Consider the following 21459-nt stretch of genomic DNA (forward strand, 5'->3'; position numbering starts at 1 on the left):
CTTTCCCTTTTCCCTGTGCGACAAGAATAATACATCCTACATCACAGACAGTATTGAAAATGGATTAAATGAGATAATTCTATTAAGCACCTGGGCAATGTTCCATAAATGCTAATTTAAAAAAAAATATGAAGTCTTAGGGGCTTCCCTGGTGGCGCAGAGGTTGGGGGTCCGCCTGCCGATGCAGGGGGCGCGGGTTCATACCCCGGTCCGGGAGGATCCCGCATGCCGCGGAGCGGCTGGGCCCGTGAGCCATGGCCGCTGGGCCTGCGCGTCTGGAGCCTGTGCTCCGCGGCAGCAGAGGCCGCGGCGGTGAGAGGGGAAAAAAAAAAAAAAAAAAGAAAACAAAAAATAGGAAGTCTTGATTTCTTTCCTTTCCTCTAACAGTAGTTCAGATGTCCTTAGTCCTCCTGCAAATTTCTCCCATCATTCCCCATTACCACTTTTATCACCTTGCTCTTTTATGCCACCTCTAATTTTCCTGCATTGACCTTTCTTTTTGTTGCCACTAAGTAGAAACTTTCATTTGGTTTTCTCTTAAAAAAATAAAGATCATAATGCTCAATATCAAAAATTATCCACGGGACAAAAAATCCAAATTCATTTAGGAGCATAAGATAGACAAATAGTTTTTGATGTAACAACACAAAAAGTTCGTTGATATGATTTCAGATTTCACATTGCAGCCAACCTTTCAGAAATTATACTTGTGGAGTCTTGGTGTAGTATCAAAAAATAACCACAATTACCTGAAGTAGTCAGTAAAATACTTCTTCTCTTTACAACTACATATCTGTGTGAGGCTGGATTTTCTTCACATGTGTCGATCAAAATAACGTATCACAACAGATTGATGTAGAAAACAGAAATGAAAATCCAGCTACATTCTACAAAGTCAGATATTAAAGAGATGTGCATAAATATAAAACTTTGCCACTTTTCCTATTAAAATGTTTTGGAAAACAGTTATTTTTATTGAAAATATGTTATTTGCTTTCACATGTAATTAGTTCATTATGAATTAGCAGATGTTTTCTCTCAGTTTTGACTATTCTAATCCAGTAAATATCAACAGATAGAAGCCACATAAACAAAAGCTTTTCAGGGTCTTTAAGGTCTTTTAAAAGTGTAAAAAGAAAATCAGAGGCAAAAAAAAGTTTAGGAACCACGGGCCTAGATCATTCCTAAGGCCCTATTCATGGGTAAGATTCATGTTTTCTTGATTTTGTGGCCATCTCAGTAGGTCAAGAGCCTATAGATCAAGTCTAGATTGGATATAGGAGCAAACACTTGATCAGAAAGATGCTCTAGAGAGGTTGGGATGACAGCTTAGATGGGAAGGGCTTTCTCCGTGCAATGCCACTGTAGTCTAGCAGGAAAGTCAGCAGGATCAGCGTGTGCACTGGTTCCATAAAGGCTGCTCTCAGAGGAATCACTGTATGGCTTCCTGCTCTTTCTGCCTCATACCCATCTCTCCTGTCTCCTACAGGCTCTTAATTTTGAGCCTTTGTAGCTTCAGGGCTGGACCTGATTTTCAGATGAAAGGGAAAGTGATGCAAAATCCCATTTCTTTTGTCCATATATTAATATTATCCAAGGGCTTTATTAGAATCATAGTCATTATATCATACTAATGAAGAAATTTATTTAAGGAAACATATGAATCATTTTCACTATTCCTCAATAAAGAGTTTTTTTATCTGTAGGCTTGCCAAGTAAGGAAAAATATGTTTATTCATGATAATATTCATTAACTTATACTGGGCACATTACTAAAGTAACTAAATGCCTTGACATGCATAATTTGAGTAGAAAAGAAATAAAAACAAACAACAAAACCCCAGAGAATCCTCAAATGCCTTGGAAGCAATCATCTTCAAATGCAAAGAAAGGATCCCATAAAATACAAAGCTCAGTGACATGAGTCTAAGAGACTTGTATGATCCTTAAAGAAACTGTTCCAAGAGCCAGGCAGTGGGAGGGAGTATCATCTGTGCAAAAGTAATAGCAGAAACTCCTCAGGCTAAATCCAACTAAGGAGCATCAAAATTGCATAGGGCAGGGCTTCCCTGGTGGCGCAGTAGTTGAGAGTCCGCCTGCCGATGCAGGGGACACGGGTTCGTGCCCCGGTCCGGGAAGATCCCACATGCCGCGGAGCGGCTGGGCTCGTGAGCCATGGCCGCTGAGCCTGCGCGTCCGGAGCCTGTGCTCCACAGCGGGAGAGGCCACAACGGTGAGAGGCCCGCGTACCGCAAAAAAAATTGCATAGGGCAGTGCTTGAAGGGGTGGAAACCAAGGCCTCAGGAGCCTGAGGGGACAAGATGGGTAAACTGAATGTACTCAGAGAAAAGGAGGGAACTGTAAGGGGTGGAAAGACCATGGTTCTAATGCTATCTCAGACCTCTGCCTTGCTGGATATAGACTATATGTTATGTTCTAAACAGAACATCTTAGGTGTTCCTCAGCAGGCCCTGTTCTGCTGGCTGTTCACATGCACAGAGCTCTCTGGCAATCCCTAACTTTTATGGGCTTTAATTATAGGTTTTCCCTCAAATAGTGGTGATGGAATAGGCCAAGCTATCCACCTTCTCTGTCTTGGTCCTCCTCGACTGACACCATTTCTTTAGAGACTTGGGCTGGGATGGGTTTGATTCTACTAGATGATGGGGTATCTAATCACCAAAGATGGTCCCTGATGAACCAGGCACCCCATTGCCCACGCCCTTGGGTAGGGCTGGCCCAGTGACCTGCTCTGACCAATAGAAGGTGGTGGAAGTGACTCTCTGACAGTTCCAGGCCTGAGCCTTAAGGACCAGCCATTTCTGCTTGTACTTATTTGAGATCCTTGAGCTTCCACGTGAGAATTCCAACCACATTTCTGATGGGACCTCATGGAGAGGCCACACAAGAGAGACAGAAACCTTGAGTCTACACCCGAGAATGGAGGACCCAGCTGACGGCAAGATCAGTGAGATGGATGATCCCAGCGGGGCCAACTGGGGAGCATCTCATGGAAAATGAAGGGGCCATGGAGGACAGATGGCAGAGGTGAGCCATCTCTACTGGGCCCTGTCCTAATTCCTGATCCACAGAATTGTGGGAGATAATAATAATGCAGTTGCTTTAAGCTACTAAATTGGGGGTGGTTTATGACTCAGCGATAGATAACTGAAACATATTGTCAATTTCCACATTAGCCAGTTATTCAAGAAACACTTATGGATCATCAGCTATGAGCCAGGACAGCGTTGGATGAATGAAATGAATGACATATTTGCCTCACCTCAAAGAGCTGCAAAGGAACAGAGAAGTGGACGAATGGGCTGATCCTTGAAGCATGGGGTGCTGTGTGCTATGAGGGGACATGGCCCTCCAGGAGGAAGGGTACAACACCCAACCTTGGATCTCCATGGAGGGCTTCCCAGAGAGCTGACAGGTGAGGCCAGGGGACAAGGCAGGGGAAGGGCTTCCCAGAAAGAACTGTAAGTCAAGGAAGCCTTCCAATACTGGTCTAGTGACTGACGTTAGGGCCTAGTATGGCGGTGAAGAGCACGGACTCTTACCGGTGACTTAAAATCACTGAATCTCAGTTTCCTCACTTGTAGAATGAAGATATAATAGAACCTACCTGATGGGGTTGTTTGTGAAGGTTCAAAGCAACAGTGAATGTCAAACACTTAGTGCCTGGCATCGTAGGTCATCAACAAATGTTCATCTGTTAAGTATCAGTGTCAGCATCACCGTCATCTCCACTTTGAGATGACCATTTGGGAAAAGTCATCTTCTTAGCACGTAGGAGAAAGTGCAAAGGGTCCCTGACCATTCAGAGCCCCTTATTTTTCCTTAAATCTGACAATTCTAAGCCTTTAACTGTGATTCTGCTTCAGCTCTCCTCTAAAGGGATTGGCCTTTTAGAATTTTGAAATCTTCAAGGTATTGATTTGCACGACAAGCAACACATCTAGCTCATTTTGGGATGTGAGAATAGATTGTTAAAATATATCTGTATGGTGAGGTCAGCTGGATAGAACAATGAGTAGATTGATCATATGGCCATCATAACATACTGAGGTTATAAACAGCGCCAACCATCTGCACAGATTCAGATGCGCCCACAGGATGCACTCATGCTTTCCAACTCCCCTCTGATGTGACCCAGAACCTCTGCTCTGGAGGGAAATTTAAGACCCTGTGACCAGAACTGTCCAGGATTAGAATTCACAGACTCTGCGGTTCCCATTGGCATTCAGCCCTCCTGATCTGAAGGGCACCAGCAGATAAGAATTTGGCACCATGACAGCTATTTTCTGCAGCTGCTTTCGATGTGCACCAGCCAAGCACATGGGGAGTCTGCCTAGGGTGACAATTGGGGCCATCTGAGAAACTGACTAGTTGGGTGGCCTGGGGCCATCGCTCCCTTTTCCAACTTTGGCTTCTCATTGAAAACGAGGGGCCTGGGCTAGATGAAGCCTCCAGTCTCTGTCAGTTCTAAAATGCTCTATTTCTTACGGGTCTTCTGAATGGCATCAGTGATGCAGTTCATTGGTACATTACAAACAGGGAGGCTGAACCCCTGAGCAGAAGGACAAAGTCCACCTTAAATGTTTTAGATGAGCTCAAACCCCTCAGGTGTCTTCTGACTTCTTCTACAGAACAACTGTGCTGTTTCCATGTCACTTTATTGTCAAGTAGTAACTTCACTGCAGACTCTTCATTTCCATTATAAATGCTCAGTCTTAGAAAGGTACTAAAGGCTTCTTCAGCGTTGTATAAAAATCAAATAAGTGCAGCAGTTGTGGTACTCAAAGCTATTTCCTTCTAAAGGCAGATTCTCATTAGTTTTAAAAAATGATAAGACAAGGAGATCCGTCAGACTTTTGAACAAGCATTTGAAAATTATATTTGATTTACCTCAGACTAACAATTACAGTGGAAAAACACTGATTTAAATAAAAGAAACTTCAGGAAAAAAAAAAAAGATGGCTTTCTTTAAACTCCTAGAGGCCTAGGAAATGTTGAAATCTGGTCTATTGTTCCAAGAATCTGGTGAATTTTTTCCCTCTTTAGGTAGGATATTTTCCCATCGCTTTCCTTTAGTACTTTTCACCTTTGTGATTTCTCAAAATCTTGATTGGTGCTTTAGCATTTTACACCTGTGAGGTTGTTGCACATCTAGAGATGAGATGTGATTCACCTGAGCCAGGGCTCTTGGAACGCTCCCTGGCTTGCGGCGCGCAGGATGGGCTGACGGACATGAGAACTGGACAGACAAGGCGAGAGAAACTGAGCCCTTAGGCTGAGGGTGACAGTGGGAGCACAAGGGGTGGATTCAAGAGACATTTTGCTGCTAGAATTGAACTGACTGGCTTGTGAACTGGATGTGGGTCGAAAGACAGGGAGAAATTAATGATGACTACAAAGTTTCTAACTTGGGCCAGACAGTGAACAGTGCACCATGAGTCATCATTTACCACTAAAATTTAAAAGGGTAAGTTTAAAAGAGTACAGAATTTAGAAACTCTTCCGTTCATTTAGGAGCTCTACCACCCACTTGCCTAACAAGATTTTTATTCAATTTAGTCTTGTTCTAGGGGTTCTGATTTGAAGGGGGTACTCTAACAACGAAAAGCTGAAAGAGAGACAAGGACTCCTCTGTTCAGAAACACAAATCTTGGAAACAATGACCTTGCCCTGGTTTTGCACGAGCTTGACTTTCTTCTGTCCTTAAATTGTAAATGTCTTCAGATCAGGGATCATGGTTTTTCATTTTGTGTTTTTATGAAATCATAACCCTGGTACAAAGCAAGTGCTCAATAACTATTTAATGAATTACTCCTAAAAGAGAACAGTTACTGCTACTCTTTGGTTTAAATTATTTTTCTGTTGTGAAATGATGGTGATTTGGGAAAGTCCATTCTTTAGAGACACCTGAGATACATGATCATCACAGGCAACCAGGACACTGGCTTGACAAGCTACACTAGTTCCTGCCACACGTGCAGTGCATCAGCTCTGCACAGAACCTGATGGTTCTCGGGATACCTCAGACAGAAAGGAAACTCATTGCATGAGTATAATATAGGACAAAAGCTTTAAAATAGGAAGAGACACTAACACTGTCAACAGGCTAAGTCTCATGCTATGCACTTTACAGACAGTATCTCATTTAAATCTCTCCTTAGACCATTAGGAAGTCTCTGATATTCTTCATTTACAGGTAGGAACACTGAGGGCCACAGAGCTTCAGTGACTTGCCGAGTGCCACACGGGGGATAGGTGATAGACTCAGAGTTTAAATTTGGTTCTCTTTAGCTCAGAATCTAAACCCTTAACCAGCCCCATCGCATTGCCTCCCCAAGGATGTCTCCCAGGTAGAAAGGAAGCTGGTGGGAAAATGGTGCCCACCAACCAGGCCACCTTAGCGTTGGGTGTGAACTTGGGACAATGGATGCGCCACAGAGTTATACCTGGTTCTGAGTGCTTAAAACAGCCTGCGTGTGGGGAAAGGAGCCAGGGTCTGTCTGCTTAGCGGGCAGTGCTAACCAGAGTCATCGGGGAAAGCCACTTGTCATAAACACATCTCTTTCTTTTTGGTTACGTTTTCCTATTTATCTCCTAATGAAGGTGATTTGAAAAATGCCTGATGTCTGTGTGCTGAGCTAAAAGAGGTCGATCTATCCTCAGGTGGGATATTTAGCTCACAGAATTACATACTCTTGGAGAACCCAGCAGTGGAGGCACCCCCCCCACTCTGTCTAGATTAGCCAATCAGATTAGATATGTGTAATAGAGAATTGTGTAAGTGAGTTGAGGAACAGACAACTTTCCACAGGCAACAGGTGATTCACTATTATCCATTTTCACAAGGACAGGACAAGGGACAATATGTCTGAACTGAGACATGAGAAATAGGGTAGACCTAAGGAAGTTATCTGGTAGAGAGGTTTTCTAACCATCTAGGATTAGGAATTGTGGGTAGGACCTGTGGTATCCATTTCATAGAATCACGAAGTCACAGCATTTTAGAGCTAGAAGGTGTCTCATAGATAATCTACTTTGTGTTCATCATAGTATGCTAAAAATAATGAAAAATAAAGACTAATCTAAATGCCTACTGTGATCACCTAACCATGGGCTCTTATACAACAATTAAAAATTATGGAACAGGGCTTCCTTGGTGGCGCAGTGGTTGAGAGTCCGCCTGCTGATGCAGGGGACGCAGGTTCGTGCCCCGGTCCGGGAAGATGCCACATGCCGCGGAGCGGCTGGGCCCGTGAGCCATGGCTGCTGAGCCTGCGCGTCCGGAGCCTGTGCTCCGCAGCGGGAGAGGCCACAGCAGTGAGAGGCCCGCGTACCGCAAAAAAAAAAAAAAAAAAAATTATGGTCCCCAAATTGTGTAACTACATAGGAAAGGCTTATGATATGAGTAGATAAGAAATTATAATTTTAATAATAATGATAATCAAGACCAAAATAATCTATTCATTTTATAAATAAGGAAAGTGAATCTGGATCTTTGGAAATTGGATATGGCTTCTCAACTATCTGGGATTAAAGAAGTCTCTGCTTGAAGATACGGCTTTCATTCCCATATCATTTAAGGTCATTTCTTATCTGATTTTTACTGGCTGGTTTGTCTTCCTCTTCCTTCTTTCCACTCATCCTTTTCACTATACCATCCTCCCTGATCTGCAGAATTAATTCTACGTCTTCTATATTCTTGCAACACTTTATATATGTCTTCATTTTTTTAAAAGCTATTAAAATATATGCCCAGGACTGCAAGGGTGGTTTTAACATAAGCAAATCAATCAATGTAATATATCACATTGTGGAATGAAGGGAAAAAACCTACATGACCATCTCAAATGACCCAGAAAAAGCCATTGACAAAACTCAACACCCTTTCATGATGAAAACATTCAGAAAACTAGAAAAAGAAGGAACTTCCTCGATATCATAAAGGGCATTTATGAAGAACCCACAGGTAACATCAAACTCAATGGTGAAAGACTGAAAGCTGTACCCCTAAGATCAGGAACAAGACACAGATGCCCACTTTCACCTCTGCTATTCAATATTGCATTGGAATTTCTATGCAGAGCAATTAGATAAGAAAAATAAATAAAAGGCATCCAAATTTAAAAGGAAGAATTAAAACTGTCTCCATTCTCAGATGACACGATCCTATACACACAAAAGAATCCTCAAAAAGCTACAAGAGCTAATAAATGAATTCAGCAAAGTTTCAAGGTACAAGATCTGCACACACAAGTCAGCTGTTTCAATACACCAGCAATGGTCAATCTGAAAAGAATATTAAGAAAATTCCATTTACAATAGCATCCGAAAGTATAAAACAGCTAGGAATAAATTCAACCAAGAAGGTGAAAGACTTGTACACTGAAAACCATAAAACATTGCTTAAAGAACTCGAACAACCAAATAAATGGAAAGGCATCCTGTGTTCATGGATTGAAAGAGTAAATATTGTTAGGATGTCAGTACTACACGAAGTTATCTACAAATTCAGTGCAATCTCTATAAAAATTCCAATGGCTTTTTTCGCAGAAAAGGAAAAGCTAATCCTCAAATTTGTATGAAATTGCAAGGAACCCCAGCTAGTCAAAACAATCTCAAAAAAGAAGGAATTGGGAGGACTCACATTTCCCAATTTCAAAACTTACTACAATGCTATACCAATCAAAACAATGTGGTACTAGCATATAGACAGACTTCAAGACCAATGGACTAGAATTGAGAATCCAGAAATAAATCCATACTCTATGGCCAACTGATTTTCAAAAGAGTGCCAAGACCATCCAATGGAGAATAATGTGTCTTCAAAAAATGGTATTGGGACAACAGGATATCCACAGGCCAAAGAATGAAGCTGGATCTCTATCTCACACCAAAAATTAATTCAAAATGCATAAATGACTTAAATATAACAGCTAAAACCATGAAACTATTAGAAGAAAACATAGGGGTAAATATTGAAGACATTGGATTTGGCAGTGGATATAATACCAAAAGCAGGAGGAACAATAAAAAATAGAGACATTTGACTTCAGCAAAATTAAAAACTTTTGTGCATCAAAGAATATTACCAAGAAAATGGAAAGATAACCTACAGAATGAGAGAAAACATTTGCAAATTGTATTCTGATAAGGATCTAGGAACCAGAGTGTATAAAGGATTCTTATAACCCAATAACAAAAGGGCAAACAATCCAAATTTTTTTTAAATGAGCAAAGGATTTAAATAGATATTTCTCCAAAGAAGATATACTAGTGGTCAACAAACACATAAAAAATGCTTATTATCATTAGTCATTAGTGAAATTTAAATCAAAACCACAATGAGGTACTAGTTTACACCCACTAGGATGGTTATGCTAATAATAAAAAAAAGGACGAGAACAAGTATTGGTGAGGATATAGAGAAATTGTAACCCTCCTGCATTGTTGGTGGAAATGTTAAATGGTTCAGCTGATGTGGAAAACAGTTTGGGAGTTCTTCTAAAAGTTAAACATAGAGTTGCCATGTGACCAACCAATTCCACTCCTAGGATTGAAAACAGCTCCTCACCAAGTATATGCATACGAATGTTTATAGCAGCACAATTCACAGTAGTCTATAAATGGAAACAGCCCAAATGTCCTGAATAAACTGTGGTATCACCATACAATAGAATATTATTAAGTCATAAAAATGAATAAATGCCGCAATGTGGATGAACCCTGAAAACATTACGCTAAGTGAAAGAAACCAGGCACAAAAGGTCACATATTGTATGATTCAATTTATATGAAATGTCCTGAATAGATAAATCAATCCATCAGGACAAAAATGCAGATTGGGTGGTTGCCAGGGGCTGGGATGAGGGGAAACGGGGAGAGAGACTGCTTAAAAGGGGTTTTAGTTTGTAATGATGGAAATGTTTTGGAACTAGTTGGAGATGGTGGTTGCACAACACTGTCAATGTAACAAATGTCACTAAATTATTCACACTAAAATGTGTCAGGTGAATTTCATCAAGTATAAGAAAAGAGTCATTTGAAACCCACCTTCAAGGGCAGTAAATACATCTGTCGATAGACGTTTCCACACTATATTATTTACTTACATAACCACTGTTTCTGCTATTTTGAGAACTCTCTGCAGCTCAAGCTCTTACCACAGGATTCAATCAGAAAAATAACTGAATTGAAAAAGTTTTTGAGCTCCATACAAGGGGCCATCATGAAAGGATGTGGTTAGCGCGCCATCTAGCGGCCAATTTACAAGTTGCAGCAAACCCTTAGCCTGCATACATTAACCCCGAGGTTACTTTCTGCCTTTTCAAGCTCGAGTGGTTTAGGTCACTGGTCATGAATACAAAGGCCGGGGTTACACGCCTTCTTGAAGACTTCAAATTCTAAAATAACAAAACACTCTGTCTCATCCTGGATTCCCTAGGGGACAGAGCCTGAGGCCAAAGCGTCCGTGCTAACACCTTATTGGGGAACTGCGATCACAGGAGAGAGGAAGTGGAGGGAAATGGGAGCGAGGCAGGGAAGGAGGGAGAGCAAACCTCAGGTGGTGCACAGCGAAGCTGGTTACAGTTTGGGGACGAGCAGGACGTCCTCAGAGAGGCCGCAGGAATCTACCGGGTCCCCAAAGGGTGGTGGTGATGGTGGAGGTCCTGCGGGAGGGATGGCGGTGAATTTCCTACCCGCTCCATCTCCCTTTCCTCGAGGTGCGCCCCACCCCGGAGTCTTCTCCAGTACTCCTGCCCTGGGCACCACGTGGTGCCAGGCCCCGCCCCCCTCCGACGACACAGCCCCTCTTTGATGATGCCCCTACTCCCACCCCCAAAGTCACGATTCCCTCCTGGCTACGTGGTCCGCTTCCTAAAGACAGCCATGGTGCTCAGCAAAATTTACTTCCCTGGAGGTGGAACTTATTCCTCCTCAACCATCAAGAAAGCAGCCAGTTGGGCTTCCCTGGTGGCGCAGTGGTTGAGAGTCCGCCTGCCGTTGCAGGGGACACGGGTTCGTGCCCCGGTCCGGGAAGATCCCACATGCCGCGGAGTGGCTGGGCCCGTGAGCCATGGCCGCTAAGCCTGCGCGTCCGGAGCCTGTGCTCCGCAACGGGAGAGGCCACAACAGTGAGAAACCCGCGTACCGCAAAAAAAAAAAAAAAAAAAAAAAAAAAGCAGCCGGTGGAAGGGGTATCTCTGGAGACTTAACCCTGTTGGAGGGAAGCCAAAGAGGCCTATAAACTGGTCTCTGCAAGTGTGTCAACATGTTAGGGGTGCCCACAACACAGCCACTATTTCTTTTGCCTGTGGGCCATCTGGAGGTTCTCAGATCCCCTGTAGTAATTCTGCAAGGACACTCTTGCCATCAGAGCCCGTCTAGAAAATCGATTTAGGAAGTTACCCATAGCTACTCTGTTTATTAATGAGATACAGATATATAGCTAGCTCCTGTTGCCTTGTGATTTGGTCACATTTGCAAGCAATGTTACAGTTCTTAGAGGATTTTTATTTTTTGCGTTGGGAGGAGGGAGTAGTTATTCAAGGAAGGGCCAGAGATGATCATTTCATTTGAACCTCCAACGGTCCCGTGTGATGAGATAAGTGGGGAAGATTATTATAATTATCACCACTTTACACGTGTTAGACCCAGACCTTGTCTTTAAGAACAAATACGGTGTAAATATGATGTTTTAGAAGCCTTTGGCGTTTGTGATATTTGATTCAGCTAGCACTGATACAATAAAGAATTGATGTTAGAGAGAAAAAACAAAAAAGAATATCCTTGTCTCAGGAGAGAGGAGACAAATGTCGAAAATGTTAAAAGTTAGCGAATCCGGACAGAATACAGGAGGTCTGTATATTAATCTTGCAACTTCTGTGTCGATTTAAATTTATTTCAAAAATAAAAAAAGAATAAATACGAAGTGGTAGATTCATCTGCTGTATTTTTATGAAAATACTAGACTCATTCTGCTCCTCTTCATGGAAAATCTGCATCCCACATGTACAAACTCAACCAACGTCTGTGTTTTCAGATGAGGACACACATTCTAGAGCAGTACCGAGTTCTGTTCACTTTGTCCATTTTGGCTCTTCACTCCAGGAAAATAATATTATGGATAAAAACAGAAGCATCGAAAAAATGTTAACATAGATTTTTGCGCTTTGAACTGCTTTAATTAATCTAAGAATATGTAAAACTGGTCATTTAAAATGAACAGATTAAAATATGGGTCTATGCTTCTCCCTTGTGGTTGATAGTGGTATCACAGGAATGAGCCTGTGCCAGTGAGAAAGAAATGCAGTGATTTTGGGAAACTGCTTGTACTGTGGTGGTTATTACTATGGTGCAGAATTAAATTCTTTCATGGTCGGTTAACTTCTCCAAACTCTCAGTTTCCTCTTCTGTAAAATGGAGTGAATACCTGAGAGAGTGGCTGAGAGCAGCTGAAACTGAAAAGACTTTGCTCTGTACCTGGCCCAGTTGAGCACAAAAGGGATGATGCCTTCCTCTGTTAAACTAGAATGATCTCAACTGAAACACTAAGCGTAAACACTTGTAACTGAATTAGTCCACATCTAATTCCAATTTATTTGATTCTATATTAAAAATGCACCTTAAATGCATTTTAAAACCTTTCCAAAATCTAAGTAACCTATCTAAACATCTTTTCCTTCCTTATTAATTTCATAGGAAAAAGCTCTTCAATGATAATTTTGAGATTCCTCCTTTGAATTTTAAAAAGTAATCTTATTTTTCCTTCTGTTGTATTCTGGAGCCCTGGATCTCAGATTTTTGGATTTACGAGAAGAGGAAATTTCACCAAAAAAAAAAAAAATCCACAAAAGGGACAGTCAATTTTTATGTTGCCAAAATCAGACACTTAAAAACTCAAGTTCCAACTATTATCATGATTTCAAAAATGACAGAGTATTTGCCACTCAGAAAAAAATGTAGGAAGGATGTTATTTCAAAATGAAGGGCAGCCCTTTCAACTGGAAAACTTACTACCTTGTTTTAACTTTTCCTCCAATAGCCTTCAGGAATTTTGCTCACAGGTGGTTGGCAGCAGTGAATTTTTTTTTTCCAGATTAGCCAAAATCAAGGACATATAGATACGTGACAAGACACAGAATGTGAATGTGAGAGTCTTCGAAGATTTCTCCCTTTCTGGAAAAGTCCTGTATCTCCTTCCTGGTCTTTCAGTTTGCACGGCCATGGTGACTGGCAATCCGCACCATGTCATGGGTCTCTTTCCACCCAAACATCACAAGGCCGGGAGCTGTCCCTCGGCTTCTATGATACAGCACACTCTCGGTTCCCACACCGCCCCCCAACCCTTCCCTGGCTATTTCTTGTTAGTCCCTTGAAGGCCCAGCTGCCTCTACCTGCTTCTGCCCACTGGTACACAGAGTCCAATCTAATTCGTATGATGGTCCTTTGAAGGCGAGAAAACAGCATCACATTCATTCTAAAGATTCTCTCCAAGCTGAGAATCATGAACTCTTTCATCTGCTGTTCACTGGTCATGACACCTACACTCTAGAGGCCTAGCTGCCCTCCCTTGGGTGAGGAGTTCAAGTTTGCAGATGTTGCTCTCAGCATGGGATGGATTCCAGGAACGGCATCCGGCAGAGGAGACCCAGCCTACTGTCTCCTTTGCTCTATTCATTACATTCTTATTAATGCAGCCCAGAATTGTTGCTATTGACAAGCATGTCACTTTCAATTCTTTTTTTTTTTTTTTGACTTCAACAACAGTCATTTATTTTCTCTGGTTCTGGAGGCTAGAGGTTCAAGATCAAGGTGTTGGCATGGCTGGTTTCTTCTAAGGGCCTCTCTCCTTGGCTTGTAGCTGCCCGGAAGTCTCCTCTCTGTGTCCTTACATGGTCTTCCCTCTGTGTCTCAACTCCACGTGATTTAGTTTCTTTTTCACACATTCTACCGCTAACCTATTTAATCTCTACTTGCACAGTTGTGTCTTTTTATCCCCAATTTATAACGTTGCATGTCTGCCCATTTAACGTTAAACTGGCAAGCTAAAATTAGCCTGTAATTTTTTTTTTTAGTTGTGGGCCCCAATTAAATGAACGATGGAGTCTCTAGCCATTTGCTGTGAGGTTTTATTAATTTCTCAAATTTGTTTCCCTATTTGGGAGACTGAAAGAGTCTTTCAGTCTCCACCTACTTGTGGAAGATTCAGATAGCTCAGCAGGTTTGGAGGTTAACAGAGAACAGAGGAGGCCAGCTCTCTTTAAATATTGGAAATGGTCTAATCAAAAAAAAAAAAAAAACCAACTTAGACAATGAGAATACGGTTCACTTTCTCCCATTCTGTGTCTTCTGCTCTTTTGTTTCTTATAAGACACCTGTCATTGGATTTAGGCCCCAGCTGGATTATCCAGGATGATCCCATCTTGAGATCTTTAACTTAATTATATCTGCAAAGACTGTCTTCCCAAATAAGGTCACATTTATAGGTTCCAGAGAGTAGAAAGTAGAACATGGACATATCTTTTGGGGGGACACATTCAACTCACTACAATGGGTCATCCTATGGACTCGGGTTCCATGATACCAAGGACTCTGGTTGTCACTTTAGTTGGCTTTTTAGTTTTACTTTTTAAGCTTCTTATATAAGCTCATCAGTCACCACCAATTACTCACCCTACCCCCAGTTTCTTTTTCTTTTCTTTTCTTTGGTATCATCTAGCTTGTCTAATTTAGCTGGGGTTGGATTTCTTGGCACAGACAACATATTTTCTGGGTGGTCTCCAAACCAACTGTCTGAACTTGATCTCGATTTCTGATCTGTTCTCATTACTGAGCAGCTGTAATATGACAGGAAGGCTTTGTGGGACCAGTTCTAATGACATTATCGTTTGGAGCATCGTGGGCTGCATTTGTCCAGCGGCCTGAAAAGTGAATGCTATAGATTCAAGTTTCAGCTTGACATAAATTGTCAGATTAGTTTCTGGGTGGTGATCATTAGTTATGAGTTCTACAAATATCTTCTCCCTATCTGAGAATTGTTCCTTCTGCCTCAGGTCTTCTGATAATCAGAAGTTTTAAAAATTAATATAAGAAAACTTATAAATCTTTTTCTTGCTATGTAGCAAAAAATTGTAGAAACATATAGCAGAATTCTACTTATATAAAGTGGAAACACAGGCAAAGTTATGCTATATGTTGCTTGAAGGTACACACCTATCTAGCAAAAGTAAAAGAAATGCATAGAAATAATAAACACCCAATTAACCATGGAGGTTATCCCTTGGAGAAAGAATGTAGTGGGATTCAGGAAAGAAACACAAAAGGCATTAAAGTTATTAGTAATATAAATATCATTTTAAGGTGAATGGCAGACACAAAACCAAAGTAGTCTGGAACCCACCCTTTCTCCTCCTGCCAGACTTTTCTACCTGCAGAGAATGCCTTAACATATAGAATTTTTAATGTCACTTTCAACCTTAACATCAGTTTCACCATTAAGCATTCAGCAAGAGCTCTCTGTCTGTATATTCTGGTTGGGTATGAAAACTGCACTGATGTAATCACTGTTCACCTATTCTATGTTACTAGGGAAGGTTGTGGGATATATAAGAAAGTTTTGCTCTTTTATTGATAATATACATTTTCTAAGAATTTTCCATTTATAAATATCATATACCATATTTCTAGAAGACAAGTTGAAGTGATCGGTGGCGAGAGAATTTTATAAATATATACCAATGATTTGTCTTTTTAAAACTTAACTTTTTCAGGGCTTCCCTGGTGGCACAGTGGTTGAGAGTCTGCCTGCCAATGCAGGGGACACGGGTTCGTGACCCGGTCTGGGAAGATCCCATATGCCGCGGAGCGGCTGGGCCCCTGAGCCCCTGAGCCCCTGAGCCCCTGAGCCATTGAGCCGTGGCCGCTGAGCCTGCGCGTCCGGAGCCTGTGCTCCGCAACGGGAGAGGCCACAGCGGTGAGAGGCCCGCGTACCGCAAAAAAACAAAACAAAAAAAAAAACTTAACTTTTTCAGCAAACACACAATTTACGGTTCAGACATTCTCATTAGGATGGGCTCTTAGCCAATGCAATACTCACGTGCCTTTTTTCCTGACTATAATCAGGGGAAGTAGAGCTTGGCAAATACAATTCCCTGTGAAGACAGAGCGGGAACAGGCACTACTATACTCTTGAAAGGTTGTGTTTCAATGTCACAGTAAATTCGACTCAATTCCATAGACTTTTATTGAGTACCTGCTGCCTGGGGCGCTTAGCACGAGATCTGCTCCCCACCCTCAGAAGCTTTCCCTCTAGTTGAGGAAGAAGGAGGAGAGAAGGGTAACATGTACAGCAATTTCTATTAAGGTGGAGATGCTGAATTTGAGCTTATTCCATTTTATGCTAGTTTTCTCAATACCTTCTCTCCTTAACCTAAGATTATTACGGAGAAGCCAATGCTGACTATTCTAGTAGGACAGTTGGATCATTCTCAAGCACAGTCAGATGCTTGCCAGTGAGTGACCTGCAATGTTTTCACTTCTAGGGTAGGAACCCAAACAAGCTATCTCTAGCACTCTCTAGCAATTTCTACACAGTAGCTTTCTCTCTTGAGCCAGGGCTTGAATTGCTTACAAAGAAAATCAGACTCAGCTTAACTTGGTCAAGTTGCTTGCTCCCTCAGAATAATGAGCTGGATTTTTCCACCAATTATAACCAAACTGGAAGATCCCCTAAGATGAAAACTATGCCGACCTGACATATCCATGCACCTGTGATGATCCCTAGAGTAGCAAGATGACTTTGGGAATGAATGGACTATGGATGGACTTTGTCATTCTGTTTAGCATTTAAAATACACATAAAAAACAAACTTATGGTTACTAAAGGGGAAGGGGGAGGAAGGGATAAATTAGGAGGATGGGATTAACAGATACACACCACTATATATAAAATAAACAACAAGGATTTACTTTATAGCACAGGGGACTATATTCAATATCTTATAATAATGTATAATGGAAAAGAACCTGAAAAAGTGATACACGAATCACTTTGCTGTACATCAGAAACTAACACAATATTGTAAATCAGCTGTGCTTCAATAAAAAATTAAAATTAAAATAAAATAGATGTATTATCATAGGGCATTGAGAATCTACCAGAAATATAATTTTGGTTAATTACAAATATTTATTTGTTTGTTTATTTATTTATATAAATAGCTAGAAAATGTTGAGTGCCAGCACCAGGCTAAGGATGTTTCATAGATGTTTGCATTGAATCCCTACAATAACTTTCTGAAGTGGAAATTATTTATCCACATTACTACAGTGAAAAAACCCAAGATTCAGGGAGATTAAGTACCAAGGTTGCCTGCGCGACAGAGCTGGGATCAAACCCAGGGCTACCTCACTTCAAGCTCCTGCTTTGACCACATTCTACTGCTTCCTCCAAAGTTTTGTGTGTTTTTTTTTTCCCCCAAGGAAGCATTGTTTGGGGACATAGCCTTCAGTTCAAAGGGACACTTAGGAAGAGAAAATGCTCCCTTTATTTGTTAAAAAAGTTGTTGGGAAATCTATAGGTCAAAGAGTAAAGTACAACGTACGTACCTTACTACGAGAAGAAGAATTAGAAATGAAGCCTTCGGGGCAGTCCTCTCGTCTGGCAATAGGGGCGGAGCAAGCCCGCAGCCGTTATCGCGAGACCCTCAGCGGGGCGTGAGCGGGCCTGGTCCGCCAAAAGGCAGCCTCGGAGTGATCCTCGCAGCAGAAAAGGTGGAGAGAAGTGGACTGCGACCTTCTCCCTGGAGCGCACAGGCCCTCCGGCCTCGGGGCCGGCAGCGGAGCCGGGGGACCCGGCGACAGGCAGAGGGCTGTGTCGTGCAGAGCTCCAGAGCCCTTGCCACAGCTGCTCGCTGACCACGCCCGGGCCTTGACGTAATGGTGGCGGCCGTCTCCACGGGTCGCGGTCCATGGAGGCCTCAGCAGCTGCAGGATACAGACACTGCCATTCAGGTAGGAGCTTCAACCAGCTTCAGTCTCTCCATTCATGTGTCAGAAATTGGTACAGTTTGGGTCAGTTGTCGACCCCTAGCAGGTGGCCAGAGGTCAGGGGTAAGTTGCCAGGACTTCGCACATCACTACTTCACGACCCCCTCCGTGGTTGGCACTGTTCTCAACGAAGGGCAATTATTGTGAGCTGGGGATTGGTGTTCGCTACAACACGTATTCCTATTGATCCTATACAATGATTCTCTCCAGTTTAAATGAAAAGCCTGAGGGCCGGCTGGGTCCTGGGCGCCTGGCTCCCTCAGTGATGACGGCTGGGTTAGGGTCTGGGGACCTGGCCCTGAGGGCGCCACCAGCTGGGATCTGCCTCCTCAGCTGGGCCTGGTTACTGGCGGGAGGACCCAGACCGGGTGCTGGAGGAACGCTCCCGGGCAGGGTAACCACGCCAGGGCCTGGACCTCGGAGGGCGAAAGTTGAGCCTTGGGACCTTGCCCTTTCTTGTCGGAACAGAGGATAACATTTGTTTCGGTGGAGGTTTACAGGAACATCGTGCTCTGACCTCAGGAACAAAGGATCTGACACCAAGAAGTTTGCACCAACTAAGCACGCCCCTCACTCACCTTTCCTATAAAAGGGCTTTACTTTCGGGGAGTTTGGGGTTAAGGCCTGAGCCACCCGTCTCCTTGCGTGGCCCTGCAGTAAACCTTTCTCTGCTCCAAACTCCGACGTTCTGGTATTGTTTGACCTCACTGTGGGTCGGGCACACGGACTTGGCGTTTAATAACATTCCCACTTGTCTTTGCATGCGTCCCTGCTCCTTGTAGGAGCCTGTTTCTTTTCACCCACACTCCACCGTGTTCCCTCTTTGTAGCTCTGAAGAAATCATCATTAATTTAATTTTCTATGAGACTCAACACTTGTTAAGCGTCCCTGCCTTGCAATTAAGAATTTCTATGAACATGAGTCTCTGGAGACCTGACGTGCTTGAGTTCAAAGACTACAGCCCATGTGTTTATGAGCCATTTCCATAAAACAAGAAATAGCTTGTTTTTCCTGAACTGTTGCCCAAGAATCCATCTTCCTGCCAAATATCACAGGGTGTGGAGTTGTGACCTGACTTACTAGATGGAGGACTATAGTTTTTGCTTTCTGATCCCAAATTTCAATGTGCTTTCAAGGAAAGACTCATAGACAATGGTCACATCCATGTACATAGCCCAAGAGTTACTTTTTTTCATAACAACACTGAAAGTTGGGCCTTGAACTCTGGAGAGAGGTTAAAAATCACTCCTCCCTTCCCATTCTGCAAGACCACTCATCTGCAAAAGGTCACAGTTTCCTTTTCTGTTTTATTAATAATATTAGCTAATATTCCTTGCGTGTTTATATTGTACCAGATCCTAAGCTTTAGAGGAGCGAATTCTCAGAACTACCCTAGGAGATGGACAAACTTAGAATGATTGCCGTGTATGTTGTAGGAAGGGAGACCCCTTCCAGGGCCCGAGAGTGGGCTCTTGTTTAACACCAGGAAATGAATTGTCCAAGGAGACACATGTACTGACAAAGCAAAAGGCTTTATTGGGAAAGGGCACCCAGGTAGAGAGCAGCAGGGTAAGGGAACCCAGGAGAACTGCTCTGCCACGTGGCTCGCAGTCTCAGGGTTTATGGTAATGGGGTTAGTTTCTGGATTGTTTCTGGCCAATCATCTTGGTTGTCCCCATATTTGGTCTGACTCAGGGTCCTTCCTGGTGGTGCGCACATCTCTCAGCCAAGGTGGATTCTAGTGTGAGGGTTTCTGGGAAGTTGGCAGGACATATTATGGGCTGGCATCTCCTCCCTACTTCTGGCCCTTCCCGAATTCTCCGGGTTAATTTTTGGCAGCACTGTGTTCTTATCGGGACCCCCTGTGGTGAGATAACTCATGCAAGTAATTATGATCATGCCTGGCCAAGGTGGGTGGTTTTGGTCAGCGGTTCCCTAACGTGGAGATCTTTAGCTACTTTTCCAAAATGATGCAGCAGTAAGTGGCAGCACCGTTGAATGAACTCAAGTGTGTCTGACTCCAGAGCCTTCACATCTGACCACTCCACACTGCTGCCCCATGGGTTGGCCCTTTACAGCTTTTCGTATTCGTACTTTACTCCTCGTCTGATTAATCCAGGAAAGTGTTGTTGTCAGGGAGTCTGGATTTTACACACTGCATGGATGAAAAAGAGAAGGGACTTGGCGAGGAAGGTGAGAGAGGAGTGGGAACAGCCAGTGCAACCTGGGCAGCTGCACTGGCAGTTCTGAGGAAGTGGACATCAAACAGCTCTGCTAGACTGAAGTGCAAGGGACAGGGAACAGTCAGGGAAGTGGGTGGGAGGAGAGGATATGGGGCTGGAGCGGGAGTAGTTCGTGTTGACTACCTCGGAGCACCTCCTTTCTCAACCTTAGAAAGTAGAGTTCTTACTATTTAATCTTTATTTCAAAAAACTTTTGCAGTGATTCGTTAATTTCCATTTATTCATTCAGCATGCATTTTAACACAACAATTAGATACAGGGCACCGTGCTTTACAGTAGGACTACCAAAAGGAATCCATTGTGAGCCTGACATAAAGGAGTTCATCATCTAGTGGGGACGGTGAATAGAATGGCACCGTAAGGTAGTGACAAATTGTGTGGCTTGGGAACTGAAAGAAAACAGGTTTACATCTGAGCTCCACACACCCAAGCTGTGTCATCACAGGCAAATCACTTAATTCCTCTAAGCCTCAGTTTCCACATCTGTATAATTTAGTAGGAAGAGTAGAAATAATGCATGTAAAATATACAACAGTGTTCTTACCATATTATGTACTCGAAAAATGTTACCTATTATTATGTAAAGAAATAGTTGTCTCTCATTATAAGAAGTGCTGTAAGAGAAGTATGTTCTATTAAACAATGAATTCTGTAGTGATCATGAAAATGTTCCAGAGGGTCAGAAGATTTAATCTAAAATGTAAATGATTACAAGTTTGACAGGCAAACAAGATGGGGTTGGAGAGACGTTCTAGACAGAACGTCTTCGTCTTCTTTGCAACTTATGCAAAGGTATGGAGATTGAAGAGAGTAATTACAGCATGCTTAGGGACCAGTGAGTTGGTTGGTCAGAGGGAGGAGAAGGTGAGGGTAGGTGTGTCTGGAAAGGGAGCCTGAAGCTGGATTCTCAAGAGCCTGGCTGGCCTGGCTGAGAAGTCTCATCCCTAGAAAGTCCCTTGAGATCCCCGAAAGAATGAAGTTCCAAAGTATCAGCTACACCTCAGAAAACTGATGGGAATAATTTTGGGTGGACAAAGAAGGTTTTTAAAACCACAAAGATTTTTATTTTCTGAAAGGAAAGCACTCTATGGCAACAAGCTTTGACTACTTGTCAAGGGATGAAATATCTTCCACAGTAAGGGAAGGA

Source organism: Monodon monoceros, unplaced genomic scaffold (genome assembly GCF_005190385.1).
Source record: "Monodon monoceros isolate NGI ecotype Baffin Bay Population unplaced genomic scaffold, NGI_Narwhal_1 Super_Scaffold_14, whole genome shotgun sequence".
In the NCBI taxonomy this organism is placed as follows: domain Eukaryota; kingdom Metazoa; phylum Chordata; class Mammalia; order Artiodactyla; family Monodontidae; genus Monodon; species Monodon monoceros.